A 24721-nucleotide genomic window follows, 5' to 3' on the forward strand; every position below is an offset into this window, starting at 1 on the left:
GATGTTGCATGCACATGCACATACATGTGCGCACGCACGTGCGCGCGCACACACACACACACACAGAGAATACATTATTTGCAAAAATGCAGTTAAGAGGATGACATATTAAGTGAGACAAGCCAAATTAAAAAACAAACATTTTATTTTCATGGATATACACATATATATGTATACATATATAATATGCTTACGCAGATATATACGATTAAGAACAGAACATGAAATTAAGGTACTTAGGAGGAGACAAGTAAGGGGTAAGATTAGAAAAAAGTAGGTGAATATTTTCAACATAACATCTTGTACATCTCATTGGTGCAATGGGTCCACCTATATCCCTATTTAAACAATTTGTTTTTCCCCTTCTGGCGCAGGGGGGCCATTAGGGGGGTAGATGTGAAGGGATGGGAAGGGGAAACAAAAATGCTTGGTAAGAAATGTACTCATTATCTTGCCCATGTAATTGTAACCCCTCTGTACAGTATTTTCATAATAAAAAAGGTGAATAATTTTAAAATATGTTCTGAAAGAGAATAAATATGGTCAACATAGATTGCTTGCAATGATGAAAACTGAAACAGGAAACATGCCAAAATTGTTTTGGTAAGGGGGAAAGGAAAAAAGGGAGGAAGAGTGATAGAGGGGTAAGATTGATTGGAACATATTGTAAACATGTATGGAAATTAAACAATAAAATCCCCTTCTGTATATCTAATAAAAAGCTAATAAAATTTGAAAAAATGTTTTGAAATTGGGTGGGAGGTATGAATTAGGATGAATAGTATCAAGTATGTTATTATATCTGGGTATAGAAATACCACACTGAGACCCTTCATTTTGTACAATACACAAAAATTACTATGGAAAATAATAAAAATTCTTTCTGTCATGATGTGAGTTTTACTTTCTGAAATGGAACCATTAGGAAAATCATATCTTCTAATGTAATAAATAAAGCATCTTACTACTGTACAACACACCAAAAAGTTTTAAGAGAAAACAGGTGTCAGTGGCTCAAGCTCATAAACCTAACCACAGGAAGCTGACATCTGAGAAACGCTCTTTGAAACCATCCCAGGATGATTAAAAAAAACAAACAAACAAACATGAGGCTCTTATCTAGAATTAACTAGAAAAAAATCCCAAGTAAAGACATGATTCAAATTAAAGAATGTCAGCTGTGAGCAAAAATGCTGAGCAAGGGTGCAAGGACCGAATAATAGCATTAAAATTGTAAAAGTTATACCTCCTTTCTTGAGAGACCAGGTATTTAATTCTAGATACAGGGAAACACAAATACCCATGTCTTTAATTATAATTACTTATTCTATCCTAGTTACTTTTGCCACCAGCTTTTCTGAACACCTGATATAACAAGTACCTTAGTTACTTATACTATATTAATATTTGGGTTACGTGAAAAACATTCTGAGCTGGAGAATGTTGGTTCATCCTTGTAATACTTGCTACCTGGAGATAGAAATCAAGAAGATCACAGTTCAAAGTCATCCCAGGTAAAAGGTTCAGGAATCCTCATCTCAACCAATAAAAGCAAAATACAGTGGTGGCATGGTCTGTCATGCCAGCTACACAGAAAGTATAAATAGGGCTGGGAGCTAGTGGCTCACTCTTGTAATCCTAGCAAATCAAGATGAGATCTGAAAATTGTGGTTAAAAACCAGCCTGGGCAGGAAAGTCCATAAGACTTTTATCTCTAATTAACCACTTAAAGTCAGAATAGAGATGTGGCTCAAGTGGTAGAGCACTAGCCCTGAGTAAAGAAGCTTAGGGATAGCACCCAAGTTCTGAGTTCAAGCCCCAGGACTGCTGTGTGCATGTGTGCATTATTGAGATAATGGTCCAGAGTAGTTCAGGCAAAAAGCAAGACTATATGAAAAATGGCACAAGAAAAAAGGTACAGGAGTCTTCCTCAAAGTGGCAGAGTACATGTGTAGCAAGCATGGTGTGCTAAGTTCAGATGTTAGTTTCACTGAGAAAGAGGAGAGGGGAAGGGAGAAGTGACAAAAAGAGAAGAGCTGAAGAAGAGGGGTGGAGAGAGGAAAAGAGGGGAGAAGAAATGGAGAAAGAAGAGCAAATGAATATGATGGGGAAGAGAGGGGAGGAGAGTGGAGAGGCCAGGAGAGGAAGAGAAGGGAGGAGGACATGAGGAAGAAGAGGAGGAAAGAAGGGGGGAAGAGAGAAGGAAGGGAGAAAAGAGGAGGGAGGAGAGAAGGAGGGAGAAATAATAATTGTGATGGAGAGTAGAGGTGAGAGGAATTAACCTAATGGGAAGGGGAGGGAAGATGAAACAGGGGAGGGAACAGAGGAGAGGAAGAGAGGAAGAGGGGAGGAGAGGAGATCAGGCAAGGGGAGGGCACCGAAGAGAAGGGATTGAGGAAAGAGAAAAATCTGATGGAAAGAGAAGGGGAGGGGGAAAAGAATGACACTGATAGAGAGGGGGGCTGGGAGAAGGGAAGGAAGAGGTAGAAGGAATAGGGGAGGGAAGAGGAGGAGAGGAGGGGAGGCTAATAGAAGAAAAAAAGAGGAGGGGAGAAGGGGAAGAGGAGGAGAAATGAAGATTAAGAGAGAAGGAGGAGTGGAGGAGGAGAGCAGAAGCAGAGGAAGGGAGGAGGGGGGAGAGGAGCAAGAGCTGGAGGGGAAGAGGGAAGGGAAAGAGAGGAGGAGAGGAGCAAGAGAGGAGGAGGATCCAAGGGAAGAGTAGGGAAGGGAGGACGTGGTGAGGAAGGAGGAAACAGGATGGGAGGAGGAGGAGAGGAGGGAGGAGAGGGGGAGGGGAATACAGGAGGATGAGAGGAAGGGAGGGGAATACAGGAGGAGGAGTGGAGGGAAGGATGGAAGCAGAAGCAGGAGGAAGGAAGAAGGGAGGGAAGGAGAAGTAGAAGAGGAGAGGGGAGGAGAGGAGGAAGAGAGGAGAAGAGAGGAGGAAGGAACAGGACAGGGAAAGAGGAGAGGAGGGAGGAGAGCAGAAGGAGAGGAGAGGAAGAGAGGAGAGGAGAAAGGAAGGAGGGGAGGGAGAAGGGAGGGGGATGGGAGGAGAAATACTGGAGAGGAGGAGGGAAGGAGGAAAGGAGGAAGAGGGAAGGAGGGAAAGAAAATGAGCGGTAGGAAGGAGGGAAGTAGGGGAGGAGCAGGAGAGTAGGGAAAGAGATGGAGGGAAAGGTGTGGGAAGGAGGAGAGGATGAGGAAAAGAGGAGGGAAGGAGCCAGGAAACAGGAGGGGAGGAAAGAGGAGGGTAGGATAGAGAGGGAGAAAGAAAGAGTGAATTTGACAGAGATTAGAGGGGAGGGGAATGAATCTTATGGGGAGGACAGGGGGAGGAAGAGGGAAGGGAATAAGAGAACAGGAAGAAAGGAAGAGGAGAGGAGAGAAGAGGAAGGGGGAGGAGAGGAGGAGAGGAGAGAGAAAAATAAATCTGATGGAGAGGGGAGGGAAGGAGAGAAAGAATGAAACTGATGGGGAGGGGACTAGGAGAAAGGAAGGGAGAAGGAAGAAGAGGAAAGGAAGAGGGGAGGAAACAGGAGGAAAGGAAGAGGAGAGGAGGAGGGGAGGAGGAGAGGAGAAAAAAACAAATCTGATGGGAGTAGAGGAGAGGGGAGAAAGAATGAAAATGATGGGGAGGGCACTAGGATAGGGGAAGGGAGAGGGATGAGAGGGGAAGGAAGATGGAGGGAACAGGAAAAGAGGAGATGAGAAGCGAGGAGGGGGAGGAGGAGAAAGGAAATGAGGACAAGAGGAAAGAAGAATGAGAGGAGAGGAGGAGAGGAGAGGAGGATGGGAGAAGGGGAAGAGGTAGAGAGGGGAAGAGGAGAAGAAATGGGGAGGGGAGAAGGAGGGGAAGACAGGGGGAGGACAGGAGATGGGGAAGGGAAGAGAGGAGTTGAGGCGAGAAGAGGAGGGAAGGAGAAGAGGAAGGCAGGGGGAGGACAGGAGATGGGGAAGAGAGGAGGTGAGAAGGATGGTAGGAGAGGGGAGGAGGGGAGGAAAAGGAGTGGAGGAGGAGGGGAGAGAAGGGGAGGAGAGAAGAAGAAGAGAGGAGAGGTAGAGAGGAAGAGAAGAGGAGGGGAGGAGGGAGGAAACAGGAGAGGAAGAGAATAGGAGGAGAGGAGGAGGGGAGGGGAAGAAAGTGGGAGGAGAGGAGGGTCAGGACAGGAGAAGAGAGGAGAGGAGAGAGGGATGGGAAGAGAGGGGTAGGAGGGGAGGAAACAAAAAGGGGAGGATAAGAGGGGAAGAGGAGGGGAAGGGAAGAGAAGGAGAGGAGGGGAGGAGAGGACAAGGGGATGGGGCAGACGGAAGACAGGGAGGGGAATAGAGGAGGAAGAGAGAAGGATCAGAGGGGAAGAGAGGAGGTGGAAGAAAACAGGAGAAGGGGAGGAGAAGAAGAGGAGGGGAGGACACAGAGAGGGCAGGAGGGGACTGAATGAAGAAGGGAGAAGGGGAAGACAGGAGGAGAGGAGGACGAGGAGGAGGGACAGAAACAGAATAGGAGGAGAGGAGGGGAGGGGTAGAGGAGGAGGAGTGGAGGGGAAGAGGAGATAGGGAAGGACAGAAGACAGGAAGGGGATGAGAGGAGGAGAACAGAAGGGTGGGAGGAGAGGGGAAGGGGAGGAAGAGGGAAGGAGGAAGAGAAGAGGAGAGGAGAGGGGAAGAGAAGGGGAAGGCAAGGGAGGAGGGAAATGGAGGTGAGGAGAGAAGACCAGGAGGAGGGTAGGAAGGGAAGAGGAGGAGGAAGGAGGAAATAGGAGGAGAGGAAGAGGAGCAGAGGAGGAGGAGAAAAGGAAGGGATGAGGGGGAAGGAATGTGGGGAGAGAATGAAGAAGGAGAAGAGTAAGTAGGGGAGGAGGGGAAGATAGAAAGGGGAAGGAAGGAGGGAAGGGGAAGAGAATAAGAGAAAAGGAGGAAGGGAGGAGAGAATGGGAAGGGAGGAAGGGAGAGGGACAGGACAGGAGACTGAGAAAAGAAGAGAGGAGGAGATAAGGATGGGAAGAGAGGGAGAAGTCAAGGAGGGGAGGAAGAAGCAAGGCGAGAAAGAGGGGAGAATGAGGAGAGGATGAGGAGGGGAGGAGAGGGAAAGAGTTGGGTAAGGGAGGAGAGGGGAAGAGGAGAGAGGAGGGATAGAGGAGGAAGTAAGGAGGAGAGGAGGAGGGAGGAAACAGGAGAGGAAGAAGAGGAGAGGAGGAGGGGAGGAGGATGAGAGGAGAGGAAGAGGGGGAGGACTGGATGGGAGGGAATGAAGAAAAGGGTAGAGGAGTATGGGAGGAGGGGAAGATGGGAGGAGAGGAGATGAGGTGGGGAGGGAAAAAGAAGAGGAAGTTAGGGAGAAGAGGAGGAAGAAAGGAGGGGAGGAAGAGGGCAGAAGTAGGAGAGGAGAAGATGAGAGGAAGAGGGGAGAGAACGGGAGGAGAAAGGAGTAAGAGAGGAGGAAGGGAGTAGTGCAAAGGAAGAGAGGAAAAAGGAGAGGAGGAAAAGAAGAGGAGGGGAGGAGGGGTTACAGGGGGAAGTAAAAATGGGAGGGCAAGAGGAAAGGAGGGGAGGAGGGGATAAGATGGAGAGAGGAGGAGAAAAGTAAGAGAGAAGAAGGGGAGTGGAGGGGAAGAGGAGAGGGGAGGTGGGAAGGAAGAGGGGAGGAGGAAGGGAGGAGAGAAAGAGGGATGGAGGAGGAGAGGAGGAGGTCATGAGGAGAGGAAGGGAAAAGGAGGAGAGGGGAGGAGGAGAGGAAGAGGGAGGAATGGAGGAGGAGGTGAGGAGGGAGGAAACAGGAGGAGAGGAAGAGGAGAAGGGGAGAAGGAGGAAAGGAGAGGAAGAGAGGGGGAGACAAAGACAGGGAGGTAAAAGGGAAGGAGGAACAGAAGAGAGGAGGGAACAGGAAAAGAGAGAAAGAGGAGAGGAGGGAGGAGAGCAGGAGAAGAGGAGAGGGAGAGAGAAGGAGTGGAAGAAGGGAGGAGGACTAGAGGAGGGGAGGAGGTCTAGAGGAGGGGAAGTGGAGGAGAGAAGGGAAGGAGGAGAGGAAGATGAAAAGAGGAGGGGAGGAGGAGGGGAGGAGGAAAAGATGAGGGGAAGAGGGATAGAGTCGGGGAGGTGGGAAAGGGGAGGGAGGAAAGAGGAGGGGAGGGAAGAGAGGAAGAGAAAGAATGGATTTAATGGAGATTAGAGGGGAGGGGTGAAGGAATGAATCTGGGGGGGAGGGGCATGGAGAGGGAAGGCAGGAGGACAGGAAGAAAGGAAGAGGGGAGGCAAGGAGAGCAGAGGAGGGGAGGAGAGGAGAGAACAAAATCTGATAGTAGAGGGGAGGAGAGGGGAGGAGGCGAGAAAGAATGAAACTGATGAGGAGGGGACTGGGAGAGAGGAAGGCAGTTGGAAGAGGGGGGAAGGAAAGGGAGAGGGAAGATGAGGAGAGGAGGAGATAAAGAGGAGGGGAGGAGAAAAAATCTGATGAGAATAGAGGAGAGGGAAGGGGAGCGGAGAAAGAATGAAAGTGATGAGGGCACTGGAATAGAGGGAGGGAGAGGGAAGAGGGTGGGAGCAAGAGTAGAGGGAACAGGAAAAGAGGAGAACATAAGGAGAGGAGGAGGAGGAGGGCAGGAGAAAAGGAGGAAGGGAGGAGGATTGAAGGAAGGAAAAAGGAAGGGGAAGAGAGGGAATTTGGAGGGGTGGTGGAAGGGAGAGGAAAAGAAGAGGTGGGAAGGAGAAGGGGAGGACTTGAGGCTAGGAGAATGGGACGGGGAGAGATGGGAGTTGGAGGAGTAATAGAGGGGAGAGAAAGAGGATGTGAGGAGGGGAAGAGAGGAAGAAGGGAGGAGAGGAGGAAGGGAGAAGGGAAGGAGGAGGGGAGGAAAGGAAAAGGGGAGGGAACAGGAGGAGAGGGAGAGGAAGAGAGGAAAGCAGAGGAGAGCAGAAGAGGAGAGACAGCAGAAGGAGATAAGAAGCAGATGAGGGGAGGAAGGGAAGAGGGGAGGAGAGGAATAGGGGAGGAAAGGAGGAGGGAAGGAAAAAAGGGGAAGTGGGGAGAAGAGAAGGGAAAAAGGAAAGGAGAGGAAAGGGAGGGGAGGAAGGGAGGTGGAAAGAATGAATTTGAATGAAGGGGCCTGGCTACTACAAGTGCTAGTGGCTCCCAAATTATTCCAATGTATAGAAAATGATTAAAAATACAGTGACCCATTCTTCTCCCACAAAATATATTGAGATATATGAAAACAAACTAAAAATACAACCAACATTATAGAAAAATTTACCTAGTATTAAATGCTTTTTATATAACTGTACAGAAAATGAAGCAAATAAATATATGGTCTCCATCCTCCTTAGGCAAGCAAAATATTTACAGAACAGTAATGTACTAATAGATGATTATATGAGAAAATGCTTTTACACTGTTTCTTTTTAGTTAGTTCCCTTATGAACTTAAATTATAATTTATTAAAATAGTTTTCTTCACATTTATGGGAGCAAAGTACATGAAATGCTAATGAAGCAAAGTTATACCTAGCAATGATGTAAATCCAATTAAAAAGCAACAAAAATGAATCAAGTAATAAAGTACTGAAACAGTGTAAAATTCATGAAGTGTTTAAAATATGGTAGTATTCATCCAAAAATACTTCTAAAATAAACTAGCATTTTTGAGAAATTAAAACCAAATGAGAGAATAGAAAAGAATAAGGACTATAATTTCTGAAATTCTGTATGTTACAGATTTGAGCTTTGTATGATTTGTCAGTAAAAGCCTTTACTTTTTTCAAAAATGCCATATTTGAATTAATATACAAAGTTGCACTAAAAATCAGAATGAGTTTTATTAATATTATAGAACCACTTTTTCATAGTTTAATGTCCAGGAAAGAGTATAGATAGGAGGTATAAAATAATAAATAAAAAATATAAAAATGCAGAATGAATTGCATGACATAGTTAACATGTGAGCAAGAAAGGTTTCAACATGAAAACATAATAGGGTTTTTTGCAATGTTACAAATCATATGCTTACTGAGTGCAAACTACATTCAGGAATTTTAGGAAACAAAACATCTTTATAAGATATTGTTCCTCCCTACTAAAAATTTAGAATTTAGCTACAAATTAAAATACATACACTTTAAGCCAGGAATAGGTGGCTCATACCTGTCTGCAATCCTGACTACTCAGGAGGCTGAGATCTGAGTACTGCATTTCAAAGCCAACCTGGGCAGAAAATAAGGGTTGCTTCCCTTATGAGGTATTTCACCATGTGAATGGATGCATACTTCACCAGTGTTCGGCCAAAGGAGAAGATCAATACTATAGTATTAGGAAATTAAGCAAGCATATTGGGACTATGTTTCCTGATTATAGAGAAGGCATATATTAATTATGTTATATTATATTGTGTTACATTCTACATGATTAGTGAAGATAGAAGATCAAATATTGATCCACTTTTATATTCAGTTTACTGAGTGGATTTTTCAAATGGTATCACATGCACAAAGATCAACTACTATGCATATCAGATATAAAAATGTCTAAGAGCAACTACTATGCATATCAAATGAGAAAAGTCTAATAGCTTCAAAATTAAGTATTTTGCAAGTCAGAAGAACTGCTTAACATATTTAAGAATTATTCTGCAGCTATTTTTCATAAAGGAGTATAATCTCTTGTACTATATAACACCTTCACTGCCAGTTTTATGAGGTATCATTCACCTAATGCACTATCTCAAAATGAACTAAGGTAAATAAAACCAAAATTCTAATTACAACTCAAGTTTTAGTAATAAGATAAATTTCAAAATGCACAGCAAAATAGATCATGTCACTTATACTTAGTAGCACATCAAGAAATATTGGTTATGGTCATTTCTCATTAAATATCTGGATTAAAAGATATGAAAGATTTACTATTTTACATTTAAATTCTAGTTCTACCTTTCAAGAGCTATGCAATCATGGATGAATTATTTAAATTTCACACTTACTATTTCTCAAATGCACATAGTTCTCTCACAGATATTAATGTGAGAGAATATACTAGGTAAAGTGCCCACATAAAATTCAGACATTAAGTCTTCACTAAAGTAATATTGCATGTAGAAGATCTCTAATTTTAAAATGATGTTACCTTCATTAAGTTGTTCAACATGTACAATATTTTCTCAACTGTAAACGGGAGTAATAATACTTGACATGCAACTGACTATTTGATGATTAAATGAGCTAATATAGAGTAGGCATTTAAAACATACAAACTAGTAACTTTCTTGAATTTATGACATTTTAAGAAGTGCTTATCTTCTATGCTACTTTACAAAACACATTTTGGTCCAGTGACTGTGAGATAAAGAATAACTGTGAAAGTTTTTATGAAAAGCAATAAAGCAGACCAGGCAGCAGGAGCTTAAACATGTAATCCTAGCTACTCAGGAGGGTGAGATCTGAGGATCATTGCTTGAAGCCAGCCTAAGCAGGAAAGTCTGTGGGACTCTTAAAAGGCCAAAAATTTTAAAAAGCTGAAAGGGGAGTTATAGTAGAATGCTAGCCTTGAGTGTCCCAGAACAGGGACACACATACACACGCACGCACGCACGCACGCACGCACGCACGCACGCACGCACACACACACACACACACGCAATACAATATAATCCAAACACTACTTTCAGTGCTTTTCTGGAAAAAGATCACTACCCTGAGTGTACTATAATAAAAAAGAAAAATCCTAAATGTAGGTTATAGTAAATGATATTAAGATATACATTAAGGTTCAAGTTACTAGGAAAATAAGGTACTTAACTATTTTACACATCAGTACACTTTTTTCATTATCTAATTTGCTATATAGTTAAGGCTTTATAAAATACTGGTGGAGGGGCTGGGACGGTGGCTCAGTGGTAGAGTCCTTGTCTTGCATGCATGAGGCCCTGGGTTTGATTCCTCAGCACCACATAAGCAGAAAAAGCTGGAAGTGGCGCTGTGGCTCAAGTGGTAGAGTGCTAGTAGCCTTGAGCTGAAGAGCCGAGGGACAGTGCCCAGGCCCAGAGTTCAAGCCCCATGACCGGCGCACGCACGTGCGTGTGTGTGTGTGTGTGTGTGTGTGTGTTTGTGTGTGTGTGGGGGGGGGGAACAAGTTCCATAAAAATACATATACACATTTAATTTACTCTCTCCACTGGAACAATCTAGTATTAAAAAATAAATATACTAACAATACTTTCACAACTTAACATACCTTGAAAAGTTTTGAAATTGTGTGAGACTTACAAATCAATTGGTTAAAGAATGTTTATGCTATAGCACAAATATTTAGAAACAAGAAACAAACACTGCTACTACAATCATTCTTCTACTTCTACCTTTTTTTTGGAGTTCATTTCGCTTAGTGTCATCTTTTTTTATTTTATTTATTTATTTTTTTATTGTGAAAATACTGTACAGAGGGGTTACAATTACATGGACAAGATAGTGAGTACATTTCTTATCAAGCACTGTAGCCTCCTCCTTTGTTTACCCTTCCCATCCCTTCCCAGCCTCCCCCCGCCCCACCAAAGTTGTAAAGTTCGTTTTCGACATGACAACTTGTACTACTCATTGTTGCAATGGGTCCACCTGTATGCTTATTTAAATGACTTGTTTTTCCCCTTCTCCTCCACAAATTATACCGACATCTTTGGCTCAGTGGTAGAGTGCTTGCCTTGCATGCATGAGGCCCTGGGTTCGATTACTCAACACCACATAAGCAGAAAAAGCCGGAAGTGGCTCTGTGGCTCAAGTGGTAGGGTGCTTGCCTTGAGCTGAAGAGCTGAGGGACAGTGCCCAGGCCCAGAATTCAGGCCCCACAATCAGACCAAAACATAAATAAATAAATAAATAAAACAAAAATACTTCTACCTTTTATTGAACATTAGTTGTCTCTTTTGTAGTTTGATAGCTTTATTATCTCATCTAATCCTTATGAGACCTCTCTGGAAAAGGTATTACTAATCTCATTTCACAGATGAGACTTACCCATTCTGATAGAGTCACAATATAAAAATTAGTTCTAACCCCAAATCCCAAACTTTAAAAAAATCTACATATAGCCTTAAATCACTGATGCATTCCAATCCTAAAAATCTTAAATACATTTCAAAAAGTATTTTTTGTAATTGTACTAGGGCTTGAACTCAGGATCTTGTACTCTCACTTGGCTTTTTCACTCAAGAATGTCACTCTACCAGTTGAGCTACAGCTCTAGTTCTCAAAAAAATAATAGAAATTAAGTCACAGAAATATATGCACTAGATGATGTTCATAATACTTACATAGAAAATGAATATAATGCATCAAGTAAACTTTCTTCCATCTTTTTCTGTTTATGTGGTACTGAGGAATCAAACCCCAGACTTCATGCATGTTAGGCAAGCACTCTACCACTAAGCCACATTCCCAGCTCTTCAAATAAACTTTCAAAGTGTAAGTTCCTTAAGGTTAGAAACTATACTAACCACACCTGTAGCTGTGAATCCTATACAAACTTTTGCCATTTACTTCTCATTCTATCTCTATTTAAACCTAATGCTCATATATTTAAACCTAATACCTGTACCCTGAAAAAAGGAGAAGATGAACTGAGATGCAGTCTTCCACTAGCATCATGCACATATTAAATCTCCTTTCTCTTTACCTTTTCTCGTGTCTTTGTTCATAAGGGCAATAGCGGAACCTGTTACATTCCTTTCCCAATAAACTTTCCTATCACTTGCACTACATTTTCCATACTGCCTGAATTCATCTCTCACTGGACACTAACTCTCTAATAACATTGTGTCATGTTTTGGTCTTAAGGAACACAATATAACAGGATGCTTTGTTATCACATTCATTGTGCTCTAAGTTAATGTTATAAGTCAGGAATACTGTAACCAATATATTATGAAATCAATAATTATATTATCAAAATATTATGGTATATATATATAAATATATATATATATTTATATATATATACCTGTGTGTATACATATATATATTTGTGTAAATACATATATGTGTGTTATATATATGCCCATACATGTCAGTCCCCTCAGATTATTAACATTATCCAAGAAAAAAAGCTATTTGTAGGTAAAACTAACTTTCAAAGAATAAATAAGACTGAACCAAAAGTTCAAATATGTAAAATAATGAAAGAAAAAATTTCAAACATGCTTTCAAATAAATTTACAGATGGAAAATTTGATACATTGCTCTGCAAAACAACTGAGTCATGAGTAAGCTAAAGATAAGGTAAAATAGTATCTTAACAAGGTAGGCATATATTAATAGGCACTAATTAATAATAGTCATACAATTATATGGATTATTCACTGGGGCCTGCCCATCCACACATACATACATACATACATACATACATACATACATACATACATACATACATACGTACATACTTACATACGTACATACATGTATACACAAAGAATCTAGTATAAGCCAGCCAAGGACACAGAAAAGTAGCATTACAGCTGGTTAAAATAACTATTAAATGAGAATTTCAAAGACTCACTTTTTCCTTTCTATTGAAAATAGATTAGTAATTTTTAAAACGTTCAAGATTCCTGATTACAATTATACCAATTTTACTTAATAACACTTCAAACAAAATAAAACTCTTACTGTTAGGACCCGATTGTGTGGCTTCAGATGACTGCATTCTCTTTCACTCCTGCATCCCTAACCCTGGGAAGATAAGAAGGCCTAATGTCCCTCCCAAGTCTACTTTTTCTGGAACCGCAGCACATTCCAGACTTCTCCTTTCTTCCTTTCTGTATCAAAACTTCCAAGTGTTCCATATCCTCAATATTTAAAAACTTTTAGTCCTTGAAAACTAATTCATGTTGAAAAGTTGCCAGAAAAAAAGATGTTATTTTCTAACAGAGTATTTAAACAGGATTACATGAAAATCAGGAACGCTGAGAACATCTGATATGTAAGAAGATGGTGATGAGATAGGGTTAGCATCTTTAAAATGATTTTTCAAATCATACAAGACATATATCATTGCAAATACAAAAATCTCAGAAAGTAAAGTCAATTAGAGTCAATATTGACTCTAATATTGTTTATGATTCTAATATTTATTATTGGCAAGTACGATAACAACTACAATCTTTAATCTGCTCCTCTGTAAAACAAAAGCTGTGTACTAAAAATTTAGAACCTTAGAATCTCCAAATTAATTTCTAATTGTTTACTGCAAAGACACAATGTCATGTGCACATACAGCACAAAACTGATTTACCTTGGAATTACCTTTATTGCAGTTTTCAATTTTGTTTCAGTATGTACAGCTATCAGTAAAAAATATCCTTGGTGTTCTTTCATACTTTTATCACAAATATACTAAGAAATTGTTACTATTTTATAACCTCCTTGAACACAAAGGATCAAATACACCATTCTTTTCCCATATCATTTATAACCAACAGTTATCTGTAATATTCTAAGTAACTGCTTCAATCCAAGGATTTCAAGAAAAATTATAATTTAATGAAAAGTTAATTTTAGGGTAATAGATTAAACCAAATCCAAAATTAATTCTGTTCATACCATGATTCTGCTTTATCTCACATACAGTAAACCAGTTTACATAAGAACTAACACTATTCATTTCTGAAATGATCCAAATCAAACCTTACCTAAAATTAGAAATCTTTTATTTCTAATAAATTAGGTTCCACTTCACTCCTCTTAGAATATGATAGCAAATATCTCATCTAAAAACATGGTAGTAATTTAAAATCTATTAAAAAGAATGTCATTTGATACCAAATACCTAAATTTTATTCACAACTTATAAATTGTCTCAATTTGTCTGTCTACTGAATTAATAATACTAAGATCTTAGTGTGGCATCATTTCTTTTGTGTTCTATTAAATGGAAAGGGGAAAATGATGTGTAAACAGGAGCAATAAAATACAAGTTTTATTGACTTGTATTTGTTTATGCATTAAAATACTGTAATGATTTACTAATTGCTTGATGATTAACAAAGAGCAAGTGATATCTCAATCTCATTCATCTGGTTCTAAGACCTGTAAAACTCCTTAATAATTACACAGCTCTTAACAACTTCCCTTTTTTATGTTGTTGTATTAGAAGAGACTCAACTAAAATTTTATTACTAAGATGATGTATTTGGTATGTATCTTTGAAAGGTAGACTTTTTATCAGTAATGCCAATGAATAAATAATTAATTTAATTATAAAAAGCCAGAGTGTCAAAATCTTCCAGTTAGGATGTACCTATCCTGAAAGTAGAAATAGGTATCACTCATTACTTCTATTGGCTTGATCTAGTTGCTGTACCTGAAAACATTTTCCTTTCCCCCTGGGTGTATCAAATAATTTTAAGTAAGATATCTTCTATTAAACTTTTAGCATTCTAGTCAAAACTACTGCTTTCTCATTGGGCACAGGTACTTAACACCTGAGGGTCAAGGTTCAAAGTTAGCCTGGGCAGATGAATCTTTGACACTTATAGCCAATTAACCATGAAAAAGTCTTAAGAATTGGCATGGCTCAGCTGTGAACAAAAGGAGAGCTCAAGTCCCTATGTACAAGTCCCAATAACAACACACACATTAAAAAAAAGCCAATTGTTTTCTACTTACAGTCAGTGCTACAACATTAATACTATTAATACCTAATGTTTTTTGTTTAACAATGCTAGTTTAATTCTTAAAACCAAAGAGGAGTTTGCTACATTTCTAAATCCTACAGTTGTGGAATAGAAGGAACCTAAAATTGTCTACTAATGAAATAGATTCAAGAAAGGTAAATCCTGACAATTACAACATCAATCCAAAAACACTGTATGAAAAACCTTACACAAAGTTCATGGAAGACTCATATGGATGCATGAGCTGGTGCCTCACACCTTTAATCTTAGCTACTGAGGAAGCTGAGATCTGAGGATCATGGCCTGAAGCCAATCCAAGCAGGAAACATCTGTGATACTTGTCTCCAATAAACTACCAAAAAGCTGCAAATGGAGCTGTGTCTCAAGTGGTAGAGCACTAGCCTTGAGCAAAAGCAGGTCAGGGACAGCACTGAGGCACGGAGTTAAAGCCCATGTGTGCATGTGTGTGCATATGTGCAGTGGCTGTTAAAAAATTTGCATATTATTTGTGATATGTATAATATCATTTTTCCTATGATTACAAGTTTCAAAATTGTTTCCCCATTCTAGTTTAGAGAAGACAAATATTTTTAAAGTTATTTCTACATTTTCATAACTAATATGGTTAATAGATTAAAACTGATTATAGAAATTGGTAACATTTAATTATACCACACTGTAGTTTTTTAAAGTTATTTACAATTTAAATCCTCTGTAGTCTTGTGGGGGAATATATAGCCCTTAAATAGTAATCTAATAAGAAAGAATTATTCATTTGATTTTAATTTTTATATAAAATTTATATGGCCTGGCTGGCCTTGATCTTACAAAATTATAATCTTCTGAAGTGCTAAATCATATTCATGAATTATTGTGTTCAACTATATATATATAGTAATTATAAATTTATAAGGTCCCTAGTTAGGTAACTTGTAGTTATACTATTCATAAAGCTATCAGTCATAAAATTAAGAGCAATTTTGCTAGCAACAAATTGATTCATTTTACCCTTATTGGCCCACGTTCATTAGAGAGGTTTTTTTTTGGGGGGGGGCGGTTGGTGCTGGTCCTGGGGCTTGAACTCAAGGCCTTAGCATTTTTCTGAATTTTTCTGCTCAAGAATAGCCCTCTACAAATTGAGCCATAGTCCATTTCCAGCTCTTTTGGTAGGTAAATGGAGATTAGAGTCTCACAGACTTTCATGTCCAGGCTAGCTTTGAACTGCTATCCTCATAGCTCAGCCTCCTGACTATGTAATATTACAGGCAACAGCCACCCATGCCTGGCTACAGAGTACTTTATAGTATTAATTTGTTGGAAGTAGATTTATGCTTAGTTACTAACAGCTATCAAAATGAAAGACTTCTATTTGGATTAATCAAGTAGTTCTCAACTAGATAAAATTCACTTAAGAAGCATAATTTCACAATTTTGGCTATTGAAAAGAATTCTTTTCTATCCTTTTAGGCCATTTACTTCCTCTAAATTCTTACTAAACATTTGCATATTTCTCTCCAGTATAGACAATAAGACTGGATATGATGACATCTCTTAGAATGAAAGGAATAGAACTAATTTAAAAATTATAAAACCTTGGAGCTGGGAAGGTGGCTCAGCGGTAGAGTGCTTGCCTTGCATGCATGAGGCCCTGGGTTCAATTTCTTAGCACCACATAAGCAGAAAAGGCCAGAAGTGGTGCTGTGGCTCAAGTGGTATAGCACTAGCCTTGAGCTGAAGAGCTGAGGGACAGTGCCCAGGCCCAGAGTTCAGGCCCCACGACCAACCAAAAAAATTATAAAATCTCATAAGTACTAAGTATACTGTTTCAATTATTTGCAAGGAACTCTGTTGTTTTTAAGTATCAAGTTATATAAGGAATAGAATTATTTGGTTCTAACATAGCTTATTTACTTATATGAAATAAAACACTTATAAAAGACAATAATAACCTATAACTAAAGTTGTTTTCCAGAAGATGCCATGGTGATTGTACCATTCTGACTTTTGATAACTAACTTCTAGATAGCACTTTGTCAGAAGCTCTTAAGGATTCTAGTAAATATCAAGACACATGCAACTGGGTATTAGTGGTACATGTTTATAGTCCTAACTATTCAGGAGGCTGAGATCTGAAGATCAGGGTAAACCAACCCAAGCAGGGAAGTCCATGAGACTCTTATCTCTAAATTAACAACTAAAAAGCTAAAAGTGGAGGTATAGCTCAAGTGGTAGAACACCAGCCTTGAGCAGAAAAGCCAGGCCCTGAGTTCAAACACTAGTTTTTCAACTGCTTTCCTGCCAGCTCAGGCAGGAGAGTCTGTGAGAATCTTATCTAAAAATGAATTACTCAGAAAAAGCCCGAAATGGTGCTAAACTAGCCTTGAGGCTCAAAGATAGTGCCCAGGCCTTCAGTTCAAGCCCCAGGAACAAGAAAAAAAGAGACAGACAGACAGGCAGACAGAGACAGAGACAGAGAAACAGGTAGTGTCTGATCATTAATGTATCCTCATGCTTGATTAGACCCACTTTATATAGTAAAATATTAACTAAATCTGCACCTTCATTGCATTATCTACAAATTCCAACAAATTCTATTCTAATGTACAGAAATATGTTGACTTTTATAAATATGGAGTCACACTTATATAAGTATTGCAAATAATAAAGAAAATTTTAAAAACTAAAAAAATACTGAGGGAGAAATACTACTGGTTTAAACATTAAAGTCATAATATGATAGAGAATATGCTTGTCAAATAAGCATCTGTAATTTTTTTCTCCGATTCTTCACAGTTGAAAAATTGTTTATTAAATCCATACTTCATTTCTTTTATTTTGTTCTGAGGCTGGTACTTGAACTCAGTACTTGACAGTTTAACTCATTGGCTAGTAATCTTCCAACTGAGCCAGTTTTCCAACTCTTTTATATAATGGCAGTTTAGTTTGAAATCAAGGCTTGGGTTTGGTCAACTTACTTGTTCATGCTACATCACCTGAGTCATGCCTCAATCCTATTATATTGTTCATTTTCAAGATGTAGTGTCATGGACTTTTCTACCTGGGCTAGCTTCAAACCATGATCATCTAGATCTCAGCCTTTAAAGTATCTATGATTATAATCTTGAGCCACCAGGGTACCATGCAAGATTTCTTAATGAAATTATCAAAGGGGAGTTTCAAGATAATCTTTTCTACTCTATTCATGAATATATCTTAAATGATGAGTTTTTTTGAAGGCCAACATAAAATATTGAAGGCTTACTTCATATCACTCTCATATATGGTCATAAACAAGCTAGATAATCCATAATTTTCCATCTAATTAGTAAAACTATGCTTCATTAAACTTGGGATCTTACCTCAAATTATTAAAAGTTCAGCTAGATCGACTTGAAGTACTGGATAATTTCTTTTAACAAAGAATTAAATCTGAAAACAGGAAGAAATACAAGTTACTAATTTTTCTGTTGTGTAGATCATTGCTTAATTTGGGTTAAGCTTTAACTTCAGAACTTATTTAGAAATGGGCCCTTAAATTCAATACCATACAAATTAACTATTTTATTTTCAAGCAACACAGATACCCACTTGATAGGCTTGTTTGTTATTCTGGAGCTTGTGCTCAGGGCTTGGGTGCTGTAAGCTTTTTTGTTCAAGGCTAGTTTGCTCTACCACTTGAATCACAATGCCACTTGTAGCTTTTTAGAAGTTAATTAGAAATAAGAGTCTCATAGACTTCCTTGCCCAAGCTGGCTTTGAATCCCAGATCTCAGCCTCTTGAGTAGCTAGTATTAGAGGTATAAACCACCAGCATCCTGCTCCCAGTTGTTTCTGAAATAAAATTTTAAACTTTTCTTTGTCATATATGGTAACATTTGTGATCAAACTGATTATAGTTATATGACAAAGTGAATAAATGCTATTTCAATTGTTTTCTGTGATTTAGGGCCAAAAGTAATCATGGATTAATTTGAAACAATGTGTTGTTCATAAATTTTTGTTTTGAATTTATTTTTTTTCAACTTCTTTTTTTTCATTTTATTTTATTTTATTTTATTTTTGTGAACATACTGTACAGAGGGGTTACAATTACATGGGCAGGATAATGTTGAATTTATTTTTTAATGTCTCTTTCATTTTAGTATTGTGGTAAGACTCAATGATACACACACACACGCACACACACACACACACACACACACACACACACACAGACACATATAAAATGTCACCTATCTTATTCTCAATACCCATTAAAGAAAAAATATATATACATGAAAATGTGTACTTTAAATCCCTGGGCAACAACTGACCAAAGTAGTCCTTAAAATTATGATGTTCTTATAAGATAACACTAAGCGAAATGAAATCCAAGGCATGGACACAAGAGGTTTTTCTTTGGTGTTGTTGTTTTTAATGTACTATGTGATTTTTTGGTTTCTTTTGTATGTTCCTCCCCCTATGATATATCCCCTGTTGTCACTGTATATTATGTTGGTACCCTGGTATTGTATACATTTATTTGAGTTAGGGAAGAGAAGGAGAACAACAGAATGGTGAGACCAAGGACAGGGGGAAACAAAGCAAAAGTGATATACACAAGACAATATGTTAGAAATGATCTGTACAGCTTGGGTGGGTTGGCGGGGGGAGGAAAAATAGGAGAAAAATGAGGGAATGGGTAACAAGGTTACCAAGAAATATACTTTTTACCTCATCTAACTGTAACCCCTCTATACATCATCTTGACAATAAAAAAAAAAGTAAAAATAGAGCTAGGTGACAGTGGCTCATGGCTATAATCCTAGCTACTCAGGAGGCTGAGATCTGAGTAACACAGTTGAAAGCCAGCCTGGGAAGTAAAGTCCGTGAGACTTTTACCTCAAATTAACCACCAGAAAACTGGAAGTGGCACTGTGGCTCAAGAGGTAGATGCTCTCAAGGAGAGCACCTATGCCTAGAGTTCAAGCCCCACAATTGACCAAAATATAATAATAATAAATAAATAACAAAAAATAAAAATAAAAATAAATTATGATGTTCTGCTGGGCACCAGTGGCTCACACCTCTAATCCTAGGTGCTCAAGAGACTGACATCTGAGGATTGCAGTTCAAAGCCAGCATGGGGAGGACACTCCACGAGAAACATCACCAGTTAAGGACCAAAAAGCCAGAAGTGGAGCTATGTCTCAAGTGCAGAACATTAGCTTTGAACAAAATACTCAGATACAACACCCAGGCGCTGAGTTCAAGTCCCAAGACCAGCACAAAAGCACTATGATGTTCCAAGTGAATGAAAATATATGACAAACATGGAAGAGGTATCTGCAAATGAAAAAGGCAGTTAACCTGATAGGTATACTTACATTTTGTAGACTTTTGTCTGACACACACCAAATTTGTCCTATGGATAGACTTTCTTCTAACTGAAAAAGATAAGAATAAGAGCTATTATATATCAGGCCCATAATCCACTGTAATCAGTATTCTGTTTCTGATATGTCAGGTATGCAGTGGTAAGCACACAATAAGTAATCAATATTTCATTGAACTGTTCTTGGAATAGTTCTTGAATTGATTTTTAAGGCACTAAACCCAAATAGAAGCCTGTTTTTTAATGAAATGTTAACATTTCTGAATAATTTTCAGCACATAAAATCTTTTAGTATATTAAATAATATTCTTTTATTTATCTAAAAATATTTACTTCTACCCTATGTCCTGGTAATTCCATTTATACCTTAGAATAGGCATTGCTTAGAAGAACACCCAAGGATGCTCTTAAACATCCTATGAAGCACAAGAAGCCTCTGAAAACAATGAACTAACCATCCCAAATAGTCTAAAGCATTATTTGAGAAACCTTAAGAGGTAAAATCTCCTGACTATACTATAGAAAAACAATGTCCAAATATCAGAGAATGTGACTATTAAAACACAGACAACTCAAAAATTTATAAAGCTCAGATTTTTAATATAAGCTACTAAAGATGCTGTGAACTGAGGACTACAGTTTGAATCCAACCTTGGCAAGAAAGTCTGTGAAATTCTTATATCCAATTAACTATCAAAAAGAAGCCAGAAGTAGAGATGTAGCTCAAGTAGCAGAATACTAGCTTTGAGCACAAAAGTTCAGGGACAGCACCAGGCCCTAAATTCAAGTTCCAGGACCAGCCCTAAAAAAATTACAAAGCTGGGCTGGGAAGGTGGCTCAGTGGTAGAGCGCTTGCCTTGCATGCATGAGGCCTTGGGTTCGATTCCTCAGCACCACATAAGCAGGAAAAAAAAAGGAGGAAGTGTCACTGTGGCTCAAGTAGTAGAGTGCTAGCCTTGAGCTGAAGAGCTGAGGAACAGCGCCAAGGCCCAGAGTTCAGGCCCCACGGTGGGACCCTCCTCCCCCCCAAAAAAAAATTACAAAGCATATTAGGCTCTGTTTTAGTCTGTTATTAGTTAAATTAAAAGAACTATGAGAATTTGTTGTTAGGGGATTTAATTTTTTGAGTTCCAAGTATATTTTAGATATGAGACCCTTATCCATTATATGGTTAATGAAGATCTTATCCCAACCCGTGGGCTTTCTATTGATCTTGCTAGCTATGTCCTTTGCCATGCAGAAGCTATGCAGCTTCATGCGATCCCATTTCTCGAACCTTTCTTTGATTTGTTGTGTTTCTGGGTCTAACTTTAGAAAATTTCAGCCTGTGCTAAGGAGACCTAGGGTTTCTCCTATCCCTTCCTGTAACGTTTTCAGGGTGTCTGCTTTGACTCTGAGGTCTTTAATCCATTTGGAGCTGATTCTGGTGCAGGGTGATATATAAGGATCTAGCTTTAGTTTTCTACAGGTGATTAACCAATTTTGCCAGCACTGAAGAGACTGTCTTTCTTCCAAATCCTCAAAGAAACAACTGCCTGATAAATAAGTGAGCTAAAGACTTAAAGAGAAACTTCTCTGATGAGGAAATAAGAATGACCAATAGACACACGAAGAAATGCTCAACCTCTCTAGCCATAAAAGAAATGCAAATCAAAATAACATTGAGATTTTACCTCATCCCAGTTAGAATGTCTATAATCAAGAATTCTAATAACAACAGATGCTGGAGGGGATGTGGACAGAAGAGAACCCTACTGCATTGTTGGTGGGAGTGTAAACTTATTCAACCACTTTGAAAAGTAGTATGGAGGTTCCTCATAAGCTCCAGCAATTCCACTTTTGGGCATTTACCCAAATAATCACAAACAAGGCCATACTAAAGCTACCAGCAACAACTATGTTTATAGCAGATTATTTACCACAGATACGAAACCAACCCAGATGCCCCTCAGTAGATGAATGGATCAAGAAAATGTGGTATATATATTGGAATGCTATTCCTCCATCAGAAAGAATGACATTGCCCATTTGTTAGAAAATGGAAAGACTTGGAAAAATTATATTAAGTGAAGTAAGCCAGACCCAAAGAAACATAGGTCCCATGGTTTCCCTTATTTGCAGTAACTAGTATATGTCTGGGACAAGTAGAAAAAGTCAAAAAGCTATGTACATATGACCATATAAGATGAAGTTAAGTGAAATGAACCCCAAGATAGGGACAAAAGTGTTTTTTTCTTTCTTGCTATTGTTTCTAATGTATTTATAAGGTACCATGTGATTTTTTTTGTTGCTTTGCATGTTTCTCCCCCACAGTATAACCCCTGTTTTCACTGAATTTGATGTCAGTATAATTTGGGGAGGGGAAGGGAAAAAACAAAATGTTTAAATAGGGATACAGTTTGACCCATCATAACAATGAAATGTACAAGACACTGTTGAAAAACGAACTTTACAATTCGGGTGGGGGAGGAAAGGGTAGTTGTGGAGGTGGGAGGGAAGGGATGGTAGGGGAAAAACAGAGGAGGCAACAATGCTTGATAAGAAATGTACTCATTACGTTGCTCATGTAACTGTAACCCCTCTGTACAATATTTTCACAATAAAAAACATTAAAAAGAAAAAATAACTATGAGAATAACTTTAATAGAATTTTAACCTAAGACTTTCAATCTAGGATAAAGACTGTTAAAGTGATAAGAAAGCAGCAGTAAATAAAAGCAGTCTCTGCAAGTAATGTATACTTTTAGTGGCCATGAAAACAGGCTAGAGGAATATAACAGATGTGTGAAAAAGAGCTTGCATTTTTTAACCTTGCTTTTATCTTCCATTCTGATTAAAAAAAAAAAAAACCTCTTCTTTTGGCTTTTTCTTGCCTTAACAATGTTTTCAACTAACTCCTTCATGGTAAAATAATGTTAAGAAAAATATTAAACAGAAATTTTTCTGAACATTTAGGAAGACTAAAGCTTTTTTCTCCCTATATCATCCCTTAAGAATCAATGAACTATAAGGGAAGGGGTAGGTCAAAAGGGAATGAAGAAATGACACAGATTAACATACATTGTACACAAGATTTCATTTGTTAAATGGAAAAAGATTCACTATATGATCTAAAATTAAGATAAGGGAAGGGGTGGATTGGGAGAGGTGAGTGAGAATGTTGAAAGGGATGAGACTGATCAAGATACACTGTATTCATAAACTGCTTTGGTGAATGGCAATTCCTTTGTACAATTACTTAAAGATAATAAAAATGTTTTTTAAAAGAATCAACTCAATTATAAAACACAATTTTAATTATAGAAGAATAGAAAAATGTCTTGTAACAAAACGACGTTTTAAAGTCCTGACTGTTGTGTTAGAAATCAAAGGTTTCCAGAATATACAGAAAAGGGGCTGTGAATGTGGCTTAGTGGAAGAGTGCTTGCCTAGCATACATAAAGCCCTGAGCTCCATTCCTCAGAACTATATAAACAGCAAAAGCCACAAGTAGCTCTGTGGCTCAGGTGGCAGAGTGCTAGCCTTGAGCAAAAAAAGCTAAGGGACAGTGCTCAGACCCTGAGTTCAAGCCCCAGGCCTGGCCAAAAAAAGTCTCCAGAGTTTGTCTGCTTGGGCTGGTACCCTCATATCTCAGTTTCCTGAGTAGTTAAGATTATGTTGGGCCATGGTGGCATATGTCTATAATCCTAACTACTCAGGAGGCTGAGATTTGAGGATCACAGTTCAAAGCCAACCTGGGCAGGAAAGTCCATGAGACTCTTATCTCCAATTAATCACCAGAAAACCAGAAGTAGTGCTGTTGCTCATGTGGTACAGTGCTCGCCAGGAGCTGAAGAGCTCAGGAACAGTGCCCAGGCCCAAGTTCAAGCCCCATAACCAACCAAAAAAAATACAAAGAGCTCAGTAAACTAAACAAACAATGATCCAATTAATTAATGGGCAAATAAACTGGACAATTATCAAATGGTCAACAAGTACATAAAGAATACTCAACAAATCAAAATGATAATGAGATTTCATGATTCTCATTCTAATAAGAATGGTCTTCATTAAGAATACAAACAAAAGAGGCACCTCCTATTACTCAAGCCTGTAATCCTAGTTTCTCAGGAGACTGAGATCTGAGCATCTTTGTTCAAAGGGATCCAGGGCAGTAAAGTTTGTGAGATTCTATCTCTAATTAACCAGCAAAAAGCCAAAAGTGCAGGAGTAGCTCAAGTGATAGTATGCCAGCCTTGAACAAAAAGAAAATAAAAAGAAAAAAGAAAAAAAAGCCTATAGGACAGCATCAAATTCTGAATTCAAGCCCCAAACACAAACACAAAAACTCTCAAACAACAACAAATGCTGGTGAAGGTGTCAGGGGAAGGGCGGAAGCCTTGTGCACAGTTGACAGAAATGTAAAACAGTGCAACAATTATTTTTTAAAGCATAGAGGCTTCTCAAAATTAAAACCAGTAATTATGAACCAGTAATATCACTGAACATACATTTAGAAATCAGAAAAAAATCCTTTCCGCCTCAAAAAAATACCTGTCTATATGTAATGATGGAGGCAAAAGTCATCCACAATAAAACTATAAAACCTTGAAGAACATAGCAGAAATGGAAAGGTCCATCGTGCTTATGGAAAAACAGAATTAATATTATAAAAATGGCCATGCTTCCAAAGCAATCTGCATATTCAATACACTGTC

General features: G+C 38.7%; 1 protein-coding gene across 4 annotated transcripts in view; it reads right to left on the reverse strand.

Moving 5' to 3' along the window:
* Positions 1-24721, reverse strand: part of Tent5d (terminal nucleotidyltransferase 5D) — a 153392-nt gene that overhangs the window by 24811 nt on the left and 103860 nt on the right. For all 4 annotated transcript variants that reach the window (XM_070039063.1, XM_070039061.1, XM_070039062.1 and 1 more), the window contains 2 exons: positions 20017-20076; positions 18010-18079 (listed from right to left, as the gene is read on the reverse strand). The gene's annotated coding sequence lies outside the window, so the exon portion shown is untranslated. The remainder of the gene's footprint in view (positions 1-18009; positions 18080-20016; positions 20077-24721) is intronic.

The sequence above is a fragment of the Dipodomys merriami genome, unplaced genomic scaffold, assembly GCF_024711535.1.
Source record: "Dipodomys merriami isolate MVZ:Mamm:240054 unplaced genomic scaffold, mDipMer1.0.p SCAF_3, whole genome shotgun sequence".
Taxonomy (NCBI): Eukaryota; Metazoa; Chordata; class Mammalia; order Rodentia; family Heteromyidae; genus Dipodomys; species Dipodomys merriami.